This window comes from Lithobates pipiens, unplaced genomic scaffold (assembly GCF_037356315.1).
Source record: "Lithobates pipiens isolate NorthernLeopardFrog02 unplaced genomic scaffold, aLitPip1_a1.2 Scaffold_13, whole genome shotgun sequence".
NCBI classification, from domain to species: Eukaryota; Metazoa; Chordata; class Amphibia; order Anura; family Ranidae; genus Lithobates; species Lithobates pipiens.
In genome coordinates, this window is record NW_027507718.1 from 236,370,879 (window position 1) to 236,392,176 (window position 21,298).

A 21,298-nucleotide genomic window follows, 5' to 3' on the forward strand; every position below is an offset into this window, starting at 1 on the left:
CAGCATGGATGGGCACTGATAGGCGGCACGGATGTACAGTAATTGATGAGATGGATGCCAATCATGCCTGCCAATCAGTGATGCCCATTGCGGGCACTGATTGGCATCCATTGTGGGCACTGATTGCAACCTTGGTGGTCTAGGCGACCTGATGGCGACATCCCTGGTGGTCCAGTGTGGGCATCCTTGGGGGGGGGGGGGGTCTGTGCTGATTATCTCAATTACTTGTGAGAGGAGCAGCCGATCGGCTCTGCTCTATCTGCATCTGACAGGCGTGAGTGGCTCTTCCCGTTTACACTGTGATCAGCCGTGATTGGACACGGCTGATCACGTGATAAAGAGTCTCCATCAGAGACTCTTTACCAAGATCGGTGTGTCAGACTGACACACCGCACCACCGATTGCCGTGATGTGACGGCTGTTATCCTGCTGGACGTCATCTGATGTCCGGTCAGGACATTGAAACCACTTTGCAGTCATCATTTTGCTATTTGGTGGGCGGCAAGTGGTTAAATGATAGAAAAAAAAAAAAAAAACACGTGATACAAACGTTATAAATTGGTGTTCAATGAGTAAAATAACTATTTGATCCCCCACCAACAATAATTCTGGTTCCCATAGACTGGCTACCGTATGTGCTCATGTGGTACACAGATTAGTCCTGTGGCTTTAAGAAGGTGCTCCTAACAACAACTCGTTTTGTGTTTAAAAGACACCTGTCCACAGAATCTTTTTCTTCTATTCAAATCTCAATATCATGGGCAAGACCAAAAGAGTTGTCAAAGGACATCAAGGACAAGATTGTAGACCTGCATAAGGCTGGAATAGGCTACAAGACCATCAGCAAGAAGCTTTTTCTGGTACAATGTTTTTATTGAGATATGAAAAAGGGAAAACCAGATAAATTCCCCCGCAGGGGATAGGGACATAAAATATAAGAAAGAGGTTCACTTAAAAGTACATAATAAATATATTATGAGAGTACGAATTATAAAAACGGACACAACCCACCAGCTGGAGCAGCAAGAAGCTTTTTGAGAAGGAGACAACTGCTGGAGCTATTAATCGCAAATGGAAAAAATACAAAATCACTAAAATCGATCGCCCTCGGTCTGGAGCTCCATGGAAGATTTTGCCTCCTGGGGGTAAGGATGATCATGAGAACAGTGAGAGATCCCAGAAATACACAGGAGGGGCTTGTGAATGATCTCAAGGCGGTTGGGACCACAGTCGCCAAACAAACCATTCATTAGTAACACAATACGCCTCCATGGATTAAAACCCTGCAGCACCCCTTCCTTAAGAACGCACATGTACAGGCCGTCTGAAGTTTGTCAATGAACATCTAAATGATTCAGAGAAGGAAAAAGTGCTGTGGTCAGATGAGACCAAAATTGAGCTCTTTGGCATTAACTCAACATTTGGAGGAAGAAAAATGCTGACTATGACCCAAAAAACACCATCCCTACAGTCAAGTATGGAGGTGGAAAGCGATGCTTTGGGGAGGGGGGTTTCTTTGCTAAAGGTACAGGCCGACTTTGCCTCATTGAGAAGCCAACGGATGGGGCCATGTATTGTAAAATCTTGGATGAGAACCTTCTTCCCTCAGCCAGAACCCTGAAGATGGGTCTTCCAGCATGACAATGACCCAAAACAAAGCACCAAGGCAACAAAGGAGTGGCTCAAGAGAAGCACATTAAAGTCATGAAGTGGTCTAGCCAGTCTCCAGACTTTAAGCCTATAGAAAATTGATAGAGGGAGCAGAAACTTCAAGTTCCCAAGTGACAGCCAACAAACCTTAAGGATTTAGAGAAGATCTGTAAAGAAGAGTGGACTGAAATCTCTCCTGAGATGTTTGCAAACATGGTAACCAACTACAAGAAACATCTTACCTGCCAACAAGGGTTTCTCCAACTGCTAAGTCATGTTTTGCTTGGGAACAAATACTTATTTTACTCACTGAACTGCAATTCAAATTAGAACATTTGTATCATGTGTTTTTTCTGGATTTTTAGTTGATATTCTGTCGCTATCATTTAAAATACACCCATGATATAAATTATAGATCCTTCATTTCTTTGTAAGCGGGTAAACCAAGGGATCAAATAATTATTTTCCCCACTGTATTATATATCGTTGTATAACGCACTTTTTTTCCCCTGAAAATAGAGTGCAAATAATGCATGCGTGTTATACACCGATATATTTTTTAAAGCGATTTGGGGGAGGCACAGGGTGCACCACAAGTTGAGGCAGATGGGGGGTGCCCAGGGTGGGGCCAAGGAGAAGGGGGTGAGCACCGCCAGATTACACAGAGCGGGGATCTCCTGATTACAGACTGCTGGCATACGAAGTCCCAACTTCTGGGCCAGCTCCTTTGATAGACAACACACTGGTCCAATGCCGGGATGCGCGACGTCCATCATAGGAGACGGTCCAGGAGGCAGGACTTTGATATACACCGGATGGCATGCAGGAGATCCCCGCTTTGTGTAATCCGGCAGCTCTCCTCTCAAATCCCTGCGCTGATTGGCACTGATCGAGCTGCATTCATGGGCACTTGAGAAGCTGCTTTTGATAAAAAAAATAAAAAAAATAAAAAATTCTGAGCTACCTTTATTTTGCTTCAAAGTTCTTTATTTAAAATTAAATTTTTTCCCCCCTAAAAATTCCCTCTTAAAATGATGGTGCGAGTTATACGCCGATAAATACTTTTCCCTAAGGACATAGTCTATCAATCTTCATGAACATAATTTTAATTCACATAAAGTATCATGTAGATTATACGAGAATGAACATAACACACGTTGAAGCTCAAATATGTGCAAAAGTAAACCTTTGTATTTTACAGGGTGGCTGAAGCTATATTGCCTCTACAAATTAAAAGTCATCTCAAAAACGGATATCAAACTGAAGTTGACATGCACTAAATGGTCTTGCCTAAAGGGATAATTATGTGTACTTCCACACCACATTTCTCAGCTCAGAAAATTCCAAATTTTGAATGACTACTGGACTGCTAAGAAACAAATTACAGTCTGCAAGAAGTAATCTTAACAACCCTGTACTGTTGTATGTCTATGCGCTATATAATTTGTGTCAAGGGAATAGTGAGGAAGTAGCATGCAAACAAGTTACAACTTACAACCTGTTAGGGCATCAGTAAATAATGCTTATGGCCAAAAATATAGGCTGCCTCATTTTCTCTAACATTTAGACCTCAGCTAATACCATAAAATTAATGGGATTTAATGCTGCCACTTCTGGGGATTTGTAAAAGCAGAATGATGTGCAGCAGTTTAATCAGAATATGATAACTGTTCAGTGCAATAGGCAGAGGGACAGGTAACTTTGCAAGTGGATATCCACTTCAATTGTTAGTGGTGCAAATGTGTCAGATATGATTTCCTGTATTATCTCTTTTCAGATCTAGAAGATCAGCATGTTCATTGACCAGTTAGATCTGACTCCAAGTATGGACATATTGTTTAAAGATTAGACGGATTTACGCCAAAAGCAATATATGCTAATCCACTTTAAACCAAAATCTGTACTCTAGGGTAACATTAGATGAAGACAATATTAGACTGGATTCTTTGGAAATATACTCACCCTTTTTTAGCCCTGGACATAACAGGGGTATTGTGTTTAGGAGCACAATGATTTTCCAGCATATTACAGATATTTGTGTGAATACATGCACACTTGCAGAAGTTGCTGTATTTTTGTCATTTTTGTGCTGTGTAAGGCACAACACAGTCAAGTCAAATCATCAACTGAAGTGCTTCTGTTCCCATATAGGCACAGTATGGCCTGATCTTATTTTTTAGCGCACTGATCTCAACAATACAAACACTGTTCACTGAAAAAAATATATCCTATTTAAATTCCAATATAAGCAATTAGTGCCTTATGAGGGCACTGTGTTTTTTCTTTTCTCTCTCATTCACCACTAATATTAAAAATAAATCCATCCATAAAGTATAACAGCCCCTGGCTACCCCGTAGATTTAAAAAGTACCCCGAATGTGTAAAATATTTTATGGGTTTTTTTTTTTTTTTTTACATGTGATATACAAATAAGAATGTATATGCTGACCAAAAAATGCATAACTGCCATAGGCAATTTCAGACACTATACAAGAGTGATTGCAGTAGATGTTCATTAGATCTTAATCAGTGGGAAAGTTTTACTAATGGTAATGACTAAAGCTGGGTATTTACTAGTAGATCTTGATTTTACATTTTTATTTTTAAAATAGTTAGTGGGGTAAAATAAATGTTTGTTTTCAACCGCAGTAACGAAAAAAATTTGAGGGGACAGGATGGAAAATTTTTCTTAAAAACAAAAAACTTCTAAAAATTAGGTTCTCATTTGGTAAAGTCAATTCACTCCACAATCGAGTGTTAAAAGTAAACTAGGTTTTGAACTACAATACTTTCAAAAAGACATTCATCAAGTTGTCAAATGTAATTTTGGTGTAAATGTTAGTTTTAAAATGTACTTGTGTATACTCAGCTTAAGAGTGCATATACAGCAGGGCTCGACAAACCCCAGGCGCCAGGTCGCCAATGCGACCAGAAATCGCAACCTGGCGCCTAAGCTGCCACCAGCCCACTCACTATTGATGCTCCAGACATGCAGCAGCATGAACAATGACTGCCGTCCTCCTCCCTACTCAGCGGCGACGCACAAAGTGTTTGAAACTGACAAGCAACAGAGAGAGGAGGATCTGTCAGATTTCAGCTTGATGTCGGGGTGTTGCATCTGAACTCAGTGAGAACCAGGCCCGAGTCAACAATGGCATCTCACATAAAACTCTGGACATACATATGACAATTTGACAGTTAAACTTTTGATTACATTTTTGGTCGAAATAGCAAAAGCAGTCAAAGATATAAAATGTAAAATTAAGATCGTAAGGAGATGGGATAGAAATAGCTTAAAAAACACCCAATGGCTTTCAATGAAATTGCTGCAGTTTCCCCTCCCCCCCCATTTTCACTCCATTTCAACTTTACAATCGGAAGGTGGTTGCTTTAACTCATGTGCAGTGGAATGCTCATTTTCTGGCGAATTCTTGCAATCACATTTGTGTTTCCTGGAAAACAGTTTAGATTGCCTGAAAATTGGCTAATGATTTAAACTGGCTCCAAGTAATGCAGTTCCTATTCACATTCTCATACCCTGCAGCGGAGCCCAACCTGCATTAGTCATGTGCACTCATATATAGGCAGATTAAGCACATAAGCATTCATCAACAGAGTTTTATCAGCACCACTATTTAACCGTTTTAAATAAGTTACATTTCCGGCACATGCCGGAAATGTAACCCTCCCATTGGTTGTGCTTGCGACCAGACTGTCAAACCATCCAATAGCTGGTGTCATAATTGATCACATGTGCAGCATCATGACAGTTGTAGATTAAACAGATGCCAAGATGGCAGCTTCTTTTGCTGAAAACAATAGGAGGGTTTACTTACACTTTTATGGTTATCTCTCACAGCAAAAAAAAATATATTTTTTTTACACCAGATGAGAGACGTCTGTAGTGTTATAATAGACTCATGGACAGGCAACACAAGCAGTTTGCCGTATAAATTACTCCCTGGATCGTATTTCATCTTATACCTGCTTACAGCCCAATATGCTTAAAGCAGTTTTAGTTTGAGTGCTAAGGGATTAGAATACCCACCATGCTTTTATTTCTGTATCCCAGTTAGAGAGTCATCCTCTCTATTTGTCCTATTGACCACTTTCACAGAAAGTGAAGGAAAATACAAAGTTTTGAGTGGTCAGTAGAAGAGGAATAGACATCTTCCAATGAGGACACTAGTTCTGGTGACTTCCAAAGATTTCCCTAACTTTGAAGGAAATTCCTCTCGCCTCCCATTTTGGCTATGGCACAGGCAGTGAAGAGAATCGCCCCAAAGAGAAGACACAGATGGCAAATAGGGGTTATAACACACACAGATGGGGTTTATAATCCCCCTTACCCTATCAAAAAAAAAAAAAAAAACTTACTTTAAAAAACAAAAAGGAGGCATTTGTATAGTAACTAAACATGTTATACATTGCAATTACAGTTAATAAATAAGTGCTTTGCACAGTTATTTCCCACCATTAGTTATTCCATATCATATGCCTACTGACAATGGCAATATTCTCTGACCCATGGCCCACAATTTCCTTATTGTTTGTGCAGAAAAGTGAAAGCCTGTACTCGTTATGCTCTAGGTCAGCCATTCTCATAGTTTCCTTCCTCAAGTCCAATATGTGTCGCCGAATAGCATGCTCAACACATTCTCATGCCAAGTTAGCAACCCCAAAGGTGAAGTACATGCACTGTATACACTTTAAAACATTTACTTGGATTGCCTCCAACAAACTGCTTGCAGGGTATGGGCAGCTGATTTTAGGCCAGGTTCCCACTACTGGTATGCAATTCTGATCTGATTTCCAGTGCGACTTTGTAGTGCAAGTTGGTTGCTTATTGGATATGGTTTGTATATTCTATAGGGCCCAAATCACACTGTACATCACAACAAAGTAGTACAGGAACCTTTCCTAAAATCGCACCACTCAGAGTCACTTGACATTGATATGAACGGGCACCATTGAAAACAATGCTATTTTATTGTCAAGCAATTTTGTGCGACTGAAGTTACACTAGTGTGAACCATACCTTACTATTTATACACATCTCAACAACATTTCTTATAAAATTCAGTTTGGTCAAGTTTTGATCCACCTTGGCACCCCAGATGTTTTGGAACTATATTTACCATGATGCTCCACTACACTGCAGAGTGCATTAGCATCATGGGAAACGTAGTTCCAAAACATCTGGGGTGCCAAGGTTCGCCATCACTGCTCTAGAGCTAGATTAGGAAGAAATTTAAGTGAAACTCTAGCAATTAATTTTGGATAAAGTGGGAAAGGATTAGACCCTTTGTCAGGTTTGTGCTGCTTTTTGTTTACTCATTGAAATCTCACAGACATGACTTAAACAGAGATTTTTCTCACTTCCTGTTCCACACACAAGCAAATAAAACAGTATTAAACCCAAAACAAAAAATGTAATATACCAATCATTTGATGTGGTAGCTACATTCATTTTCCTTTTTAGGCTTTTCCCCCCCTCTGTTTTCACCTGGTCATCTGACCAGTAACACACATCCTGTATTAGAGTGCCCCTACCTCAGTGATGGCGAACCTTGGCACCCCAGATGTTTTGGAACTACATTTCCCATGATGCTCAACTACACTGCAGAGTTGATGAACATCATGGATGAAAAAGCTTGGGGGCACAGCAGACAGCAGCATCGTCAGGCCGGGGGGGGGGGGGTTAAATGTACTAGGAGATTTAAATACACTAACAACATTGAAGCCAGACCCATTATAATCAATTAGAGAAAGCATTTTTTTCCTTTTGAGATAAAACTTTTACATAAAAAAGTAAAAGCTGATCATTGTAAGCACCCCTGTCAGTATTGCATAGTTTGTCTTGTCCCTGTAAACTGACACATCTGGAAGAAAGCTTGCTCCTTTGAAAGACAACAGACTTACTGGCCAGATCACCAGATGAAAAAACACAAGAAAGAAAACCTTATAGAGAAAACAAATACAGTCATCAAATCTAAGAACTGGTAACCTGCAACATGATAAAAGGCTTGTTTTTTTATGGATTAAGATGTTTTAAAGGCATACTTATTGTATTTTTATAAACTTTCGTTGACTTCTTAGTAGCAAACTTTGCACTTTTTTTTTTTAAAACATAATAAATCTTCAATTCATTCAGGAGGTAAACTGGATATCCATTCTACATTCCAGCTCACAAAGGCATTGCATTCCAGTCTGTTGGGTAATCCGATTAGGCTATGCCACTGTACATTCTAAATGGACCTGTGTCCAGAGGTTAAACTATAGCCAAACTGTAAAACAAAAAAGTTCATGATTTAACATTTGTGTGGCCATCACTGAATTACACAGAGTTTAGAAATCTTTGCATTTTGCAATTATTATGAGGTCATGGGTAAAACGGATTCTGATGAGATTTGTGTCTGCAATGACTGATATTTTCAATCTGTTATATTATATATGGACTTAACTGTATATATATTTAAACACAGGCACTATTTTAACTTTTTTTAGGCATTTACCAAAACACATTCAAGCTATAGTTATATAATGGATATTGGCTGAAAGTGCACACTCCCAGGTTTACATTTGAGAGTATACATTCAAAAATCGGAGAAAGGGTTTAGGAATTATAGCTCTTAACACTAGCCATCCCCTTTTTCAAGGGACAAAAAGTTAAAGCGGAGTTCCACTGCCTCCATTGATTTTTTTTTTGGGGGAGACATTTAAAAGCAATTTCTGGTTTAAATAAGTTTACTCACATGTTCTGTTTTTTATTCGTTTGATTTTCTTTTTCCTCTGTTAAAGACATCTTTTAAAAAACGAGACCCATCGCTTTCATCTTGCCTGTGGGCATGTGAAGCCCACAGGCATTCTCTTCCTGGATTCTCTGACGTGGATCTCCCAGCATGCAGCGGCCGTTGTAGTTACGATCTCGCGCATGCGCAGTAGGTAATATCGGAGCGCCGTCAACAGCTTAGGTTGCCATCACAACGGGCGGCATCGTGGGAAGTCCCGCCCCGTCGTGATGGCAACCGAGATAAATGAATCCAAGAAGAAATTGCCGCACAGACTCCTGGGAACAATCAGAAAAGATCCCAGGAGACTGTGCGGTTCGAAAAAATAAACTAGCCGCAAAACCCCGCCCATATCCGCAATCCCCAGATTAAGGAAGTGGGGAAATGAAAAAGAAAAAACAAGGTACAGTTTAAATAAAAAAAAAATATAATGTTCCGTTTTACAAATAGAACAGCTGTTTAATCAACCTGAGCCATTGTGCGTAAATCAGGTGGAGCTCCGCTTTAATTGGGACAGTTGAATCAAAAAGCTCATGGCCAGGTGTGGGATACTCCATTATTTCTTCATCAATTAGGCAGGTAAAAGGTCTGGAGTTGATTCTAAGAGCCCTTTCACACTGCCAGCGCCCGGGCGTTGGCGGTAAAGCGCCGCTAGTTTTAGCGGCACCTTACTGTAGTTTTTGCGGCGCTTTTAACCCCTGCTAGCAGCTGAATACTGGGTTAAAAGTTCCGCTGCTGAGGTTCTTTGCCGGTGCTTCAGCCCACTGATTTCAAAGGGCAGGGGCACCTCAAAGAAGCTGCTTGCAGGACTTTTTTGGACATTTTGCCAGCGCAGCACCCCAGTGTGAAAGCTAAAGCACCTGAAAAACGCCTCCAGTGTAGGGATGAGCTCAGGCATGTTTGCATGGAACACGTGCAGAGCCCGCCAGGAAGTCGGCAGGGCGCTGCGCTAATCACAGACAGTGAGACATTGCCCCGATGTGCGGCTGCAGAGATTGGACAATGTCTCATTGCCTGTGATTAGCGCAGCACCCTGCGGACTTCCTGGCGGGCTCTGCACGTGTTCCATGCGAACACGCCTGAACTCATCCCTACTCCAGTCTGAAAGAGGTCTTAGTGTGAGATTTGCATTTGGAATCTATTGCTGTGAACTTCCATCATGCGTTCAAAAGGAGCTGTCCATGTAAGTGAAACAGACCACTGTAAGGCTTCAAACTATAAAAATCCATCAGAGAGAAAGCAGCAACATTAGGAGTGGCCTCAGCTTGGTACATTCTGAAGATAGGAGAACGCACTAGTGAGCTCAGCAACATAAAAAAGGCACAGACGTCCACTGAAAACAACAGTGGTGGATCCTCCATATGGTAAAGAAAAACCAATTCACAACTTCCAGACAAGTGAAGGACACTTTCCAGGAGGTCGGTGTATCATTGCCAAAGTCTACAATCAAGAGAAGACTTTAAAAGAGCAACTACAGAGGGTTCACCACAAGACGCAAACCATTAATAAGCCTGAAGAATAGAAAAGCCAGATTAGACTTTGCCCAAAAAATATCTAAAAAAGCCAGACCAGTTCTGGAAAAGCATTCTTTGGACGAATTAAACCAAGATTAATCTGTACCAGAGTGACAAGAAAAAAAAAAAAAAAAGAAGAAGTGTGGAGAATGCTTAGAACAGCTCATGATCCAAAGCATATGTCATCTATAAAACATGGTGGGGGCAGTGTGATGGCATGGGCAAGCATGGCTTCCAGTGGCACTGGTGTTTATTGATGATGCGACAGAAGACAGAAGCAGCCGGATGAATTCTGTAGTGTTTAGAGAGATAAATTGTCAGCCAAATGCAGCAAAGTTGATTGGACAAAGCTTCACAGTACAGATGGACAATGATCCAAAACACACTGCAAAAGCAACCCAGGAGCTTTTGAAGGTAAAGAAGTGGAATATTCTGCAATGGCCGAATCAATGACCTGATCTCAACCCAATTGAGTATTTCACTTGCTGAAGGCAAAACTAAAAAGGCAGAAAGATCCACAAAGAACAACTGAAGACAGCGGCAGTTAAAGCCTGGCAAAGCATCAGAAAGGAGGAAACCCAGTCTTTGGTAATATCCATGGGTTCCAGACTTCTGGCAGCGATTGCCAGTAAAGGATTCTCAACAAAATCTTAAAAATTTTAATTATAATATTAAATTTGTCCAACATTTGAGCCCTGAGGACGGTGTATAAAAATGGTTGCAGTTCCTAAAATGTGTACTTGATATTTATGTTCAACCCTTTGATTTAAAAGCTGAAAGTCTGCACTTCAAATTAATGTGGATTGTTTAATTTTAAATTTTTATTCTGGTGGCATACAGAGCCAAAAGAATAAACATTATATATGGACCCAATTGTGTATAATTATAATATACACACACACATAGCACATAGCATAGAACTTCTAACTGTCTTACTTACTTGACAAACCTCAGACGGACACCCCTAAAAAAAAAAAAAAAAAACAATTTCCTTGGCAGAAAGAAAAATGTTCATATAGAGCGTTTTGTACAGGATTTTAGGAGAGTTTAGCAGTTTTTCAGCCAGAAATCTCCAATCAATAAATGTTGAGCTTAAAATTTGCCTCTAAACGCCCTAATGTGCATGGACACACAGGGTAACATTGAGCTGCTTCTACAAGAAAAACTCATGTAGAAGCAGCGGTTTTTAAGCCAGTGTGCATGGTCCCTTAAAAAGTTATACTTTTTCCTTATTAAAGAAATTAAATCTTTATTGGTCTTTTATCATGATCTCCCACAGCAATGCAACAGCTTAGAAACTGACTAAGCCCTTGTGTATTCCATAAGAAACAAGGACTCTGGAGACAGTCTCATCAACACTGACATCCAATACTGTCACACAGCTCTTACTTTGCCATTCTTTCTTCTGCATTCAAGTGTGGTTGCCCTGCCTAGGCAACAACATTATGCGCGAGTCGTCATCATGCCGTGTCACATTATCATCCAGCCAGCAGGCTGTGAAAGCCAGGCCTTGCAGACTAAAAAACATGCACTACAGATCCTTTAAAATGTTTTTTTCCCCCACAAAACAATGTCTAAAGAATCACGTTCACCAACCTGCAGATTCCAACTTTCATAAATTTAGAGCAGTCAAAACAAATGAAAGATGAGCGCTGATTGGTTGCTATGGGACATTTAACACTGCTTCATGCCCTATTATATATACCAGCAAGCGTCAGATATTACTACATGGAATTTGAAAATACTGGTGCTATAGTAATACATAAGGAAACCTTTCTATCCAAATCTAGCTCACACTATAAATTTGTTCAATCCATGTTCACATTTTTTAAGTTTAATAATACACTGGCCTTAGTAAAACACAAAACGCTAACTAAATCTTCATTGTTGTCATCTGCTGTATATTTTCTTCATCACTAGATGGTGCCGCCATTCACCTGGGGAATCACAGAAGAATGCTAAGGAGCAGTGCCACGCCATTATGTGGTGCTGCTTATGGGTCATTCAGGACTCAACCACCACCAAGGACAGGAACCTTTCCAGGAACTGTTCAGACATCAGCTACACAGGGAGTGCATGGTTTTTAATGTATAGGCCGATTCATACACAAACTTACATTTTGAGAAGGAATAGTAAAACACAACCAGTGTACAACTATAGTCTAACCTAAAGATTAATAAAATCTTAGTGGACCCCTGCTTTAAGTATACAGGGTGAGAATAGGAGTGTATACACAGAGTAATACCTGAAATTCACAAGTACAAAAAGGCATCTGCCATGCTGTGCACACATTTATAGCCACCAATAAATTGGCCCCAACCGGGGGAGGGTTTTCACGATGCCATTGTCACAACCAAGTGACCGTGAACCCTGTCCCACCAGAAATTTTGTGGCATCATGAGAGCCCTGTAGCAGTGCGCTGGTATGGCACAGGGGAGGTGGCTGGCATACTAAACACACTACTGTCACACACTAGTGATCCTTCTTTATTAGTAACACAGTTACAGGGCTGACAGCATGACATGGAAATAGATTCAATTATAAAAATCCTGGCTGTCAGTCTTCCGTAGTAAGTGATACAGGATGGTTTAGACTATCAACAACGCTCAGTATTGCCCAATGAAAATGTCCTGACCTGTACATGAAGAAAGGTGCAGGATGTGTCCAAGGTCCTACTACAAGGTGCAGTAGTACAAACCAGTCAAACACATGCCCCTGTCCTGATGAACACAAAAGTGCTTCTTACAAAATCATTTGGATTCTGCAAGTGATAACTATAAAACGTAACTAGACTAGGATACATCACCAGTTTACCTAAGTGACTTCAGTTCTGCTTTAGGCATCAACACAGAAAAAAAATAAAAAATGTATATTATACATTTATATACACACACACACACACACACACACACACACACACACACACACACACACACACACACTTAAAAAAAATCCATTGCAATATTAATGTCTATTTGAAGAAGAAATGTGGAGGGGGAGGTGGAGAAGTTCACATTGCGTTTTCCCTGCTGCCACATTTGAGCAGGCAAATGGGTCAAATGGGTTGCTGTACCTACAAAAAGCACAGAGAAAGGGTCCTGGCATATTTTCCAAAAATGCAGCTACAGGGAAACTGCGTAGTGCTACGTGGCTCCAGGCACAGGAAAATGTGTTGCAGTTTCCAGTATGTGGGGTGCCATTAAGAAAATAATTGCACCCCTATGTGTCTGTTAACAGCTTTAACCAGGAAAGCATGCAATTACACGCAGTCCCGCACCCACATATTGTGCATACCCACACATTAAAAGTGCAGTCCCAGTGGCTCAGGATCACTCACTAGATTTGTTTGACCTTTCGTTACCTTATGGTCAAAATGGGGCTGTGTAACGATGCTAGATAGACATGGAGGTGCGTGGCTTCCTTTATTATTCCCTCTTGGATCCGTTAAGTAAGGGACAAAAAAAGATCATATCTCAAATAACGTGACTTTATGGTCTCATGAACACTCGTTTCCACTGAGCGGATCGGTTTGGGTTGGTTTGGTACGGTACGCTTTGAGTGTTTCCATTATGAAAGCGGCCCATAAAACCAAACCATACCGCACCATTCATGGTCCTGCTTCAGATGTGGGGCCAAAGAAAATGGTACGGTACGGTTAGGGTAGAGCTACTGGTATCACACAATACATTCCACTGATTGGCGGACAGAAAAAAGTCAATGCTCACGTCAAAGGCATTTTTTCTAAACCCCGTATGGCCCCTGGTGGTCCTACTTGAAATGGAAACGCTCACCTGAATGGGCCAGACCATTCTAACCCTTCCAAACTGTACCGACCCAAACCGTTCCGCTCAGTGGAAACAAGGCATTAGCTTACTCTCCTAGACTCCTTTCTGGCAAAGTTTTGGCAGAAAAAACATTTGGCGCATGTAAGCTCATATGGTGCATTTTAGATCCCTCAACCACTTGGGCGATAATTTAATTTCATTAAATTATTATTCTGGCCACTGCAGTGAATTAACTCAAGCACCAAATGTGCCGAGCATTTTTCTGCCAAAACTCCTCTGTTCCCGGATGCACTGCTTGTTGTGGGGGGGTTCTGCCTCTGAACGTTTATGTGTGCATGGACGTTTACAGGCAGGGGAAAAAAAAAATTCTAGGAGTAGCAGAAAAACATCCAGTGTGCATGAGGCCTAAAAAAAAAAAAAAATCAATAGGGTGAAAACAAATGTACTCACAAGACAAGTGCCTAACCCAGCACTCAGGATAGCCAGCCTGCAGTAAACGTCTCTCAAACCAGTGAAACATTACAAAAACTCCAGTATCACAAACCCATGCATGCAGACCCCTTTCATCAGTGTATCAGCATTACAGTGCCTAACCTCACTCTTTAGGGCCTCTTTAAAGTAGAACATGCACCATCATGATCCAGTGGAAGTAATGCCACCTCCCTCAACTTTTTCATCATATAGGACAATTACCCACTTCTGATATTCCAAGAGTCACTTTACATGCTATACAGTACATGGTTCTTTTCCAATAACCTGAATGGAAAGTCCATCTTCCCTAAACACCATAAGTGGAAGGGCTCTCCACTTAAGTCAGCATAAAAAGCCAAGTGTGCATCATATGGTGGCTTGTGGGGGGGGGGGGGGGGGGGGATGCAATCCTGAATAGCACAGGCTGCAACATCAGAAGACAGCGATCGTCAAATTGAATTATGCACAAGGTTATAGCTATGGGGACAGAAGTGTGCTCTTGGTATGCGAGTATTTATCCTTTACACAGGGTCAGCTTATTTTGTTAATAGCGTAAATTAAAGTGAAACTTTACCCATAACAACTTGATAAAAAAATAACATTCTTTAGCAAGGAACATATATTGCACATTAATAATTTGCCTCCAGCATTGTTCCCATTTCTTATTGCTGGAGGCTGCCATTTTGCTGAAGCCCAGAGCTGCTGAACAGCAGTAAATCAAAGCGGAACTAAACCCATCAATTTAATAGTTTAATAAAAAATAAAAAAAAACTATACATTCCTTAAAACGCCAGGATTGCTAACTCTCACATTTGCTTGTGTACTCATCCCAACTGTCAAACCATCGAATGGCTGGTGTTGCAACTGATCACGTGTGAAGCACCATGGCAGTTGCTGATCAAACAGAGGCAGCTTCCTTGGCTGTAAAGGATAGGAGTGGTTTAATTAGCTTTAAGGCTGTCAGCAGATCGGCCTCTACAAAAACTCAGCAGTGCCTAAAAATGGAGGGCAACTAAGCATGTGCTGAGCAGGGTGAGACCTCCAATTACTGTATTTTAAACAGTATAGAGACACTTTTTTTTTTTATGTTTTACATACAGTAGCTATACTTGCAAAAGGGACCAGCCTGAAGTGATCTAGCAGGACTTCATTTTCAAATTCCATATTTGGGGTTAAAGTAGAAGGACTTGGTTATGTACAAGAATCAGGTTAAGTTTAAAGTGTATCTCTAGACTAAACTTTTTGTTGTTTTTTTGGATAGGGTTAGACCCTCTGTAAAGTTTCTATTGCTTCCTGTGTCCCTATAGGGAATAATCACTCCTCTAACTGACAGTCACCACTCTAAGTGAAGACCAAGAACTGAGTGATAAGCAGTCACGTCATTGATTGGATCTTGGTCTTATAGCCAGCAGGGGAACAGCTGCAGCATCAGACTGTGCAGCCATATGGGTGTAGGTTTTTTTTTTTATCCCACACTTCTTTAACCAGTTCCCGCCAGGCCTATAGAGAAATGGATGGGTGGGAGGGACATTTGTCATTCCGGCTTGACACTATGTAACGTCCTCACATACACAGCGCGTTGATGACTGATCAATGTACTGGCTACTGCCAGTACCATGTGATTGCTGTGATCAATCACAGCAAATCACATAACAATTGTACACCGTTAATGGATTTGACTCATGACATTCGTTCTGTACAATTGTGTTGATCTCTGTGATTGGTTACAGTGATCATATAATAGAAACAGGGCCATTCACAGCCCATCTGTACCATGCAATTAGCTGTGGCCAGTAAAAATGGTTGCTTACAACGGTGAAATTCACTGGTATAAGCAATCGTAATGTGCAAGAAAAATAAAAAAAAATCCTGATTACTTCCGCAGAGTAATGGTCACGGTGTGTTTAAAAAAAAAAATTAAAAAAAAAAGTTAAATAAAAAAAAAAAAAATTTGAAATACATTGAAAAAAAAAAAAATGCATTACTTACTGTCACCAGCCAGTGTCCTTGATCAATGGCACACCAGTTATGACACTGTATTGCACTGGTGACTATGTAAAAATACATTTTAATAAAAAAGGATTGTGGAAAAAAAAAAAAAACCCTTTAAATTTCATAACGTTCCAAAAAAAACTGACAAAAAATTACAACTTCAAAAAACTCACAATTCCTTTTACTAAATACGTTGGACTGTCTACTTCTCGAAAATGGATCACCTGGGGCATTTGTACTGTCCTGGCATTTTCAGGCCTCACGAAATGAGAATGCCATCAGGAATGATGAATTTTCAGATATTTACCATAGTCCTACCATAGTTTGTAGAATCTATAACTTTCCTACAGACTAAATAACACTGCTTTTGCGTTATTTTGACCAAAGAAATGTAGTAGAATACGTCTTGGCCTAAATTTATGAAGAAAAATTATTTGCAAAATTTTATAAACAGAAATTTGTCAAAGTGTTCGGTCCTTTTTAGTTTAGTTAGCAAAAAATTAAAAAAACTAGTGGCGATTAAATACCACCAGGAGAAAGCTCTATTTGTGTGAGAAAAAAAAAAAAATCTAAAAATTTCATATGGGTACAGTGTTGCATGACCGTGCAATTGTCATTCAAACTTGGCCTGGGTAGGAAGCGGGTGAAAGTGCATAGTATTGAAGTGGTTAATGACTATGTTAACCCCGCCATAACCAGTGCATACACTTCACATAATTAGTCAGTTAAAAATAGCAGAAAATTATCAGACCAACATGTCCATCTGTGAGTTAAGCTTAAGGTGACTAATCACTTTACAGCATACAATCACTGCAAAAGCAATGCAAAAGACAAATCTGTAATACCAAGATGGAGAAGATATTACACATACATGAGAATATAATAGAAGGGCAATACTCCATACTTTTGATTGAATGAGTCACAAGTACCTTCCTTATATCTAGGCCAGAAAAGAAAAAAAGGAAGGAGGTGTTTAGGCAGGTGCAAGTTTCAAGGGAGTCATTTTAATTTCGTAATGATCTTCCTGTGTCACAAAGAAACAGCACCTTCCCCATTAGCAATGAATGGGTGACAGCGCTGTTCAGATTATGTTAATATCTAGAAACTAAGGAACTAAAATTTACTCCTTCCTGTTTAAACAGTGAGAAATAAGTCACACAAATTGAAGCTTTATCCCAGTGCAACAAATAGTAACGATATCCCGCACACCAAGAAATTTTTTTACTATAAAACAAAGAATACATATACTGTGGGTTTCATGCACTAAAAAGTCTATATTAAGAGCCATCTAGGACTCAGGTTGCTTTAGGCAACAGACAGCTCTTTTGAATTTTTTTTTTAATTTTGAATTTGAATACCAACATTGCCAATACAGATTAGGAATGAACCCAAAAAGGAAGCTGTCACCCCTGTCTACTGCCTTCCAATCAACTGAAACCATAGCGTTCCCTGCCCTGCATCATACACAAAGGGGCAGGGATGCTTGTGACATCTTTGCCTTAATATGGCATCATGACAATGTCAGAAGCATCCCTGCCCCTTTGTGTATATGTAGCTGTGGAGGGGGGGTTGGGAATAGCCTGGCCACAGTTGTCCAACTAAAGTTGCATATGATCAGACATCATTGGTGTGCAACTTCCTTCTGCATGTGCTAGAGGCCCAATAAAACACGATTGCTTTCCTGTGATAAAAGTTAATGTATACCTGCTCCATCAGTGTTGGTAAACAGACCAATGCAATAAATGTAGGATGTGGTCAAAAGTAAAATAGGGGATTTAAATCAATTTTGCTGTATAACAGGAGTAATGAGATTTACAAGAGTTTAGCTTGATTCATAAATTCTTCCCTCTGCTTCTCCAAAGCAGTACGATTACAAAAAAAATAAAAATAAAACCCTGACCACTTCTTAATGGTGTGTCTGTTTAGCAGGGGTGTCAAACTCAATTTCATCGTGGCCGCATGTGCAGTATGGTTTCCCTCAAAGGGCCAGTTGCATCTGTGGTGCGCTATGTACAGAGTTCAGGGGTGCGCTACATACAGCGTGCAGGGTTCAGGAGTGGGTTACGCCATGTACAGAGTGCAGGATTAAGGAGTGTGGCATGTATAGAGTGCAGGAGTGTGCGGTGTACAAAGTGGAGGGTTCAGGAGTGTGCCGTGTACCGAGTGTAGGGTTTAGGGTTGCACTATGCACAGTGAGGAACCCCAACCACCTTCAAAGCTTCCTCACATCACACTCTCTTCACCACCGGTCTTCAGGTCTCTGGCACCTGCATGTTTACTAAGGGAATCCAGCTGTGGCTCTTTGCGGGATCACAGCCAGCTTCCCACTGCGTTATGCGCAAGTCGTGCCGCTTTTTGTGAATAGACATACAGCATTCTGGAACCTGTGACGTGTCCCAAAAGGTTGTGGGTAGGGGAGGCAGTTCCTAGGTCGTCAGTTCGGAAATGAGAGCGGGTACCTTCTAAATCAAAGCACACGGGTTTGGGGAAGAAAGTATTAAAATGGAACTTGAAGGTCTGCTTTAAATGAGTCATGTTTAGTGGGCACTGGCAACTATATAAGCCCACCTGGCCTTCTTTGCAAACACCACCTGACTCAACAAATTTTGACTGAGAAATCTAATGAGCTGTGTAAAAAAAAAAAAAAAAAAAAAAACTTCAGCCAAGTGTCTGTAGCGGCTGTCAGATTACAATAGCCACTAGCGGGCGATTCATCCATCCACACTGTTTAGAGTGGATGGAGGATTCTATGGATGTCTCTTCCCCCTTCCTTACCAGGCCATTTTTTGAGATACAGCACTACAATAGTAAAACATTTGTAAAAACAAATACAAAAATAAATAAAAACTTCTTCAATGTGTATTCTGCTACATATATTTTTCATAAGCAAAAATCTCAATAAGCGTATATTGCTTGGTTTTCACAAAAGTCAAAGTGTCTGCAAGCTATAGGATATATATTTTTTATTTTTTACTAGTAATGATGGCTATGAGTGGCTTATAGTGGGACTGAGATATTGCCATGGACAAATTGGACACCATTTGTCCAAAAGGGGTCAACTGTGTGCCTAGCCAATGTTTCAATGTAGTGGGGGAGGTGCTTTTACTACTGAAAGACATGGATCAGTGTTTCTGCTTCACAGAAACACCAGGATACAGGTCTTCTGTACTCGCAGAATGACAGACTGTGTGTTTACATAGGCAGACTGGCATTCTGTCAGTGTACCGAACGATCAGCAGGTGCCGGTGTAACCCGCTAATCAGCTCCTGCTGTCTAAAATCACAGCGGTAGCGAGCCACTGGCAGCGCACTTGCGCTCAAAACCCGGAAGTGCAGAATCCTGTATATATTACATGCGATTCTGCACAGAGCAGTCACCCTACAGCAGTAAATCTGCTATGGGGCAGTCGAAAAGCGGTTAACCAGCATACAGAGAACCCATAAAACAAAATGAGGCCTAATGCAATCCTTTGCATTCAACCTGCTTTAGGCCTTGTACACACTAGTAGGTTTTTTTTCGCTCAACCAAACGAAAAATAAAATAAAAAACAGCTCAGGAGGAGCCGCTGTACTAACAATCTGGTGTTGGTACAGCAATCTCCTCTGCTGTGCTATTGTGTTCTGACAGGGGGGCAGTCCGCGGTGTTTCACTTCAAAATGCAGCCGAATGCAATTACAGTATAACAAAGATCATCTCTGAACTGACCCAAGGCACACACAATACAAACTAGTCAAACATCACCGTGCATGTAACCTTTGCTCTGCATTCCAGCTCAGAATCCTGACTTCTACCTGATTTCAGCCAAGACCGAGTAGACAAAGCAGAGCATCATCAGTAATGATAGTAGCACCCCCAGCTAAAAAATATATGAGAAATGCAACAAGTGAACCTGAAACGATGTCAAACCATACTAAAGTTTATCATACTTGTTAAAATCTGATAGTACATTAGCCTTTTAAATTTTCATTTGTATGAAAAATCAACTAAGAATATGCTTTCTTGTCCTGACTGAATTAAAGTGATATTAAGGCAGATTATTTTTTTTTTTTAAATAAACAAACGTGTCATACTTACCTGCTCTGTGTTTCACACAGAAGGTTTTTTTACCTTTATGCATAGAATGCATGAAGGTAAAAATCCTTGAGCCTTTACAACCACTTTAAAGAGGAGTTCCCCCCCCCCCCAAAAAAAAAAAAAATTAAAAGTCAGCAGCTAAAAAATACTGCAACTGCTGACTTTTAATAATTGGACACTTACCTGTCCCAGGGTCCAGCGATGCGGGGGAACGAAGCCATGCTCCCCCCCTCCTCTCAGTGGCGCCGGCATTGCAACTGTGGGCACCCGGCTGTGGCTTCATAGCCAGGCACCAACTGTGCATGCGTGAGCGGCGCCGCGATTGGCCGCGCAGTCACCTGGGACCTGTCACGTGACCCAGGTGACTGACAGGAGGGAGGGGGCGGAACTGAGCAATTCCTGCGCCAAGGGGAAGTGATGTCAGGTGCCCATGCACTGAAGGAGGCAGACTACGAGGGACCCCCTAGCAACAGGCATTTAGAGGCGAGTTAAAAAAAAATATTTCCAAATGTTTTTTATTTTTTTAAGAATTTTAAGCATTTTTTTTGTGGGTAGAGCACCACTTTAAGTAATTTTGTTTGAAAGTCCTTAAAATTTTGTCCAGCCCCGCTACTTAAATGGAATCCTAGATGTAGTAAACATGTCATATTTCAATATACAGCCAACCGCCCACTCCTTTTCTTTAAATTCCCCCCTTGGCCCCCACAGCTCTGTTCTTTCATGGTTCTCCTACCTATCAGTGTCACCTTCGGCTCCATCTTCTCTGTTCCTCTTCCTTTTTTCTGGCTCTGTCCTTGGGCCCCTTCTATTCTCTCTTTACACCTCTTCAATGGGCCACTTGATAACCTCTGGCGATTTCCACCTCTGCGCCAACAACACTCAGATCTATCGAACTCTCTACTCTTCATCTCATCCCCTTGATCTCCTCACATATCATTAATTTACTGAGTAACATATCAGTATGGATGTCCCACTACTTTCTCAAACTCAGTCTGCCTAAAACTGGAGCTCATATTTTCTT

The 21,298-nt window shown here is 40.8% G+C and overlaps 1 protein-coding gene across 14 annotated transcripts in view; it reads right to left on the reverse strand.

Moving 5' to 3' along the window:
* PTPN13 (protein tyrosine phosphatase non-receptor type 13) overlaps positions 1-21,298 on the reverse strand; it is a 413,328-nt gene that overhangs the window by 380,227 nt on the left and 11,803 nt on the right. The window contains exon 1 of one of the 14 annotated variants that reach the window (XM_077476372.1): positions 16,201-16,249. The exons of the other annotated variants lie outside the window; for them this stretch is intronic. The gene's annotated coding sequence lies outside the window, so the exon portion shown is untranslated. Of the gene's footprint in view, positions 1-16,200; positions 16,250-21,298 lie in introns of those variants that run through there. 14 annotated transcript variants of the gene reach the window in all.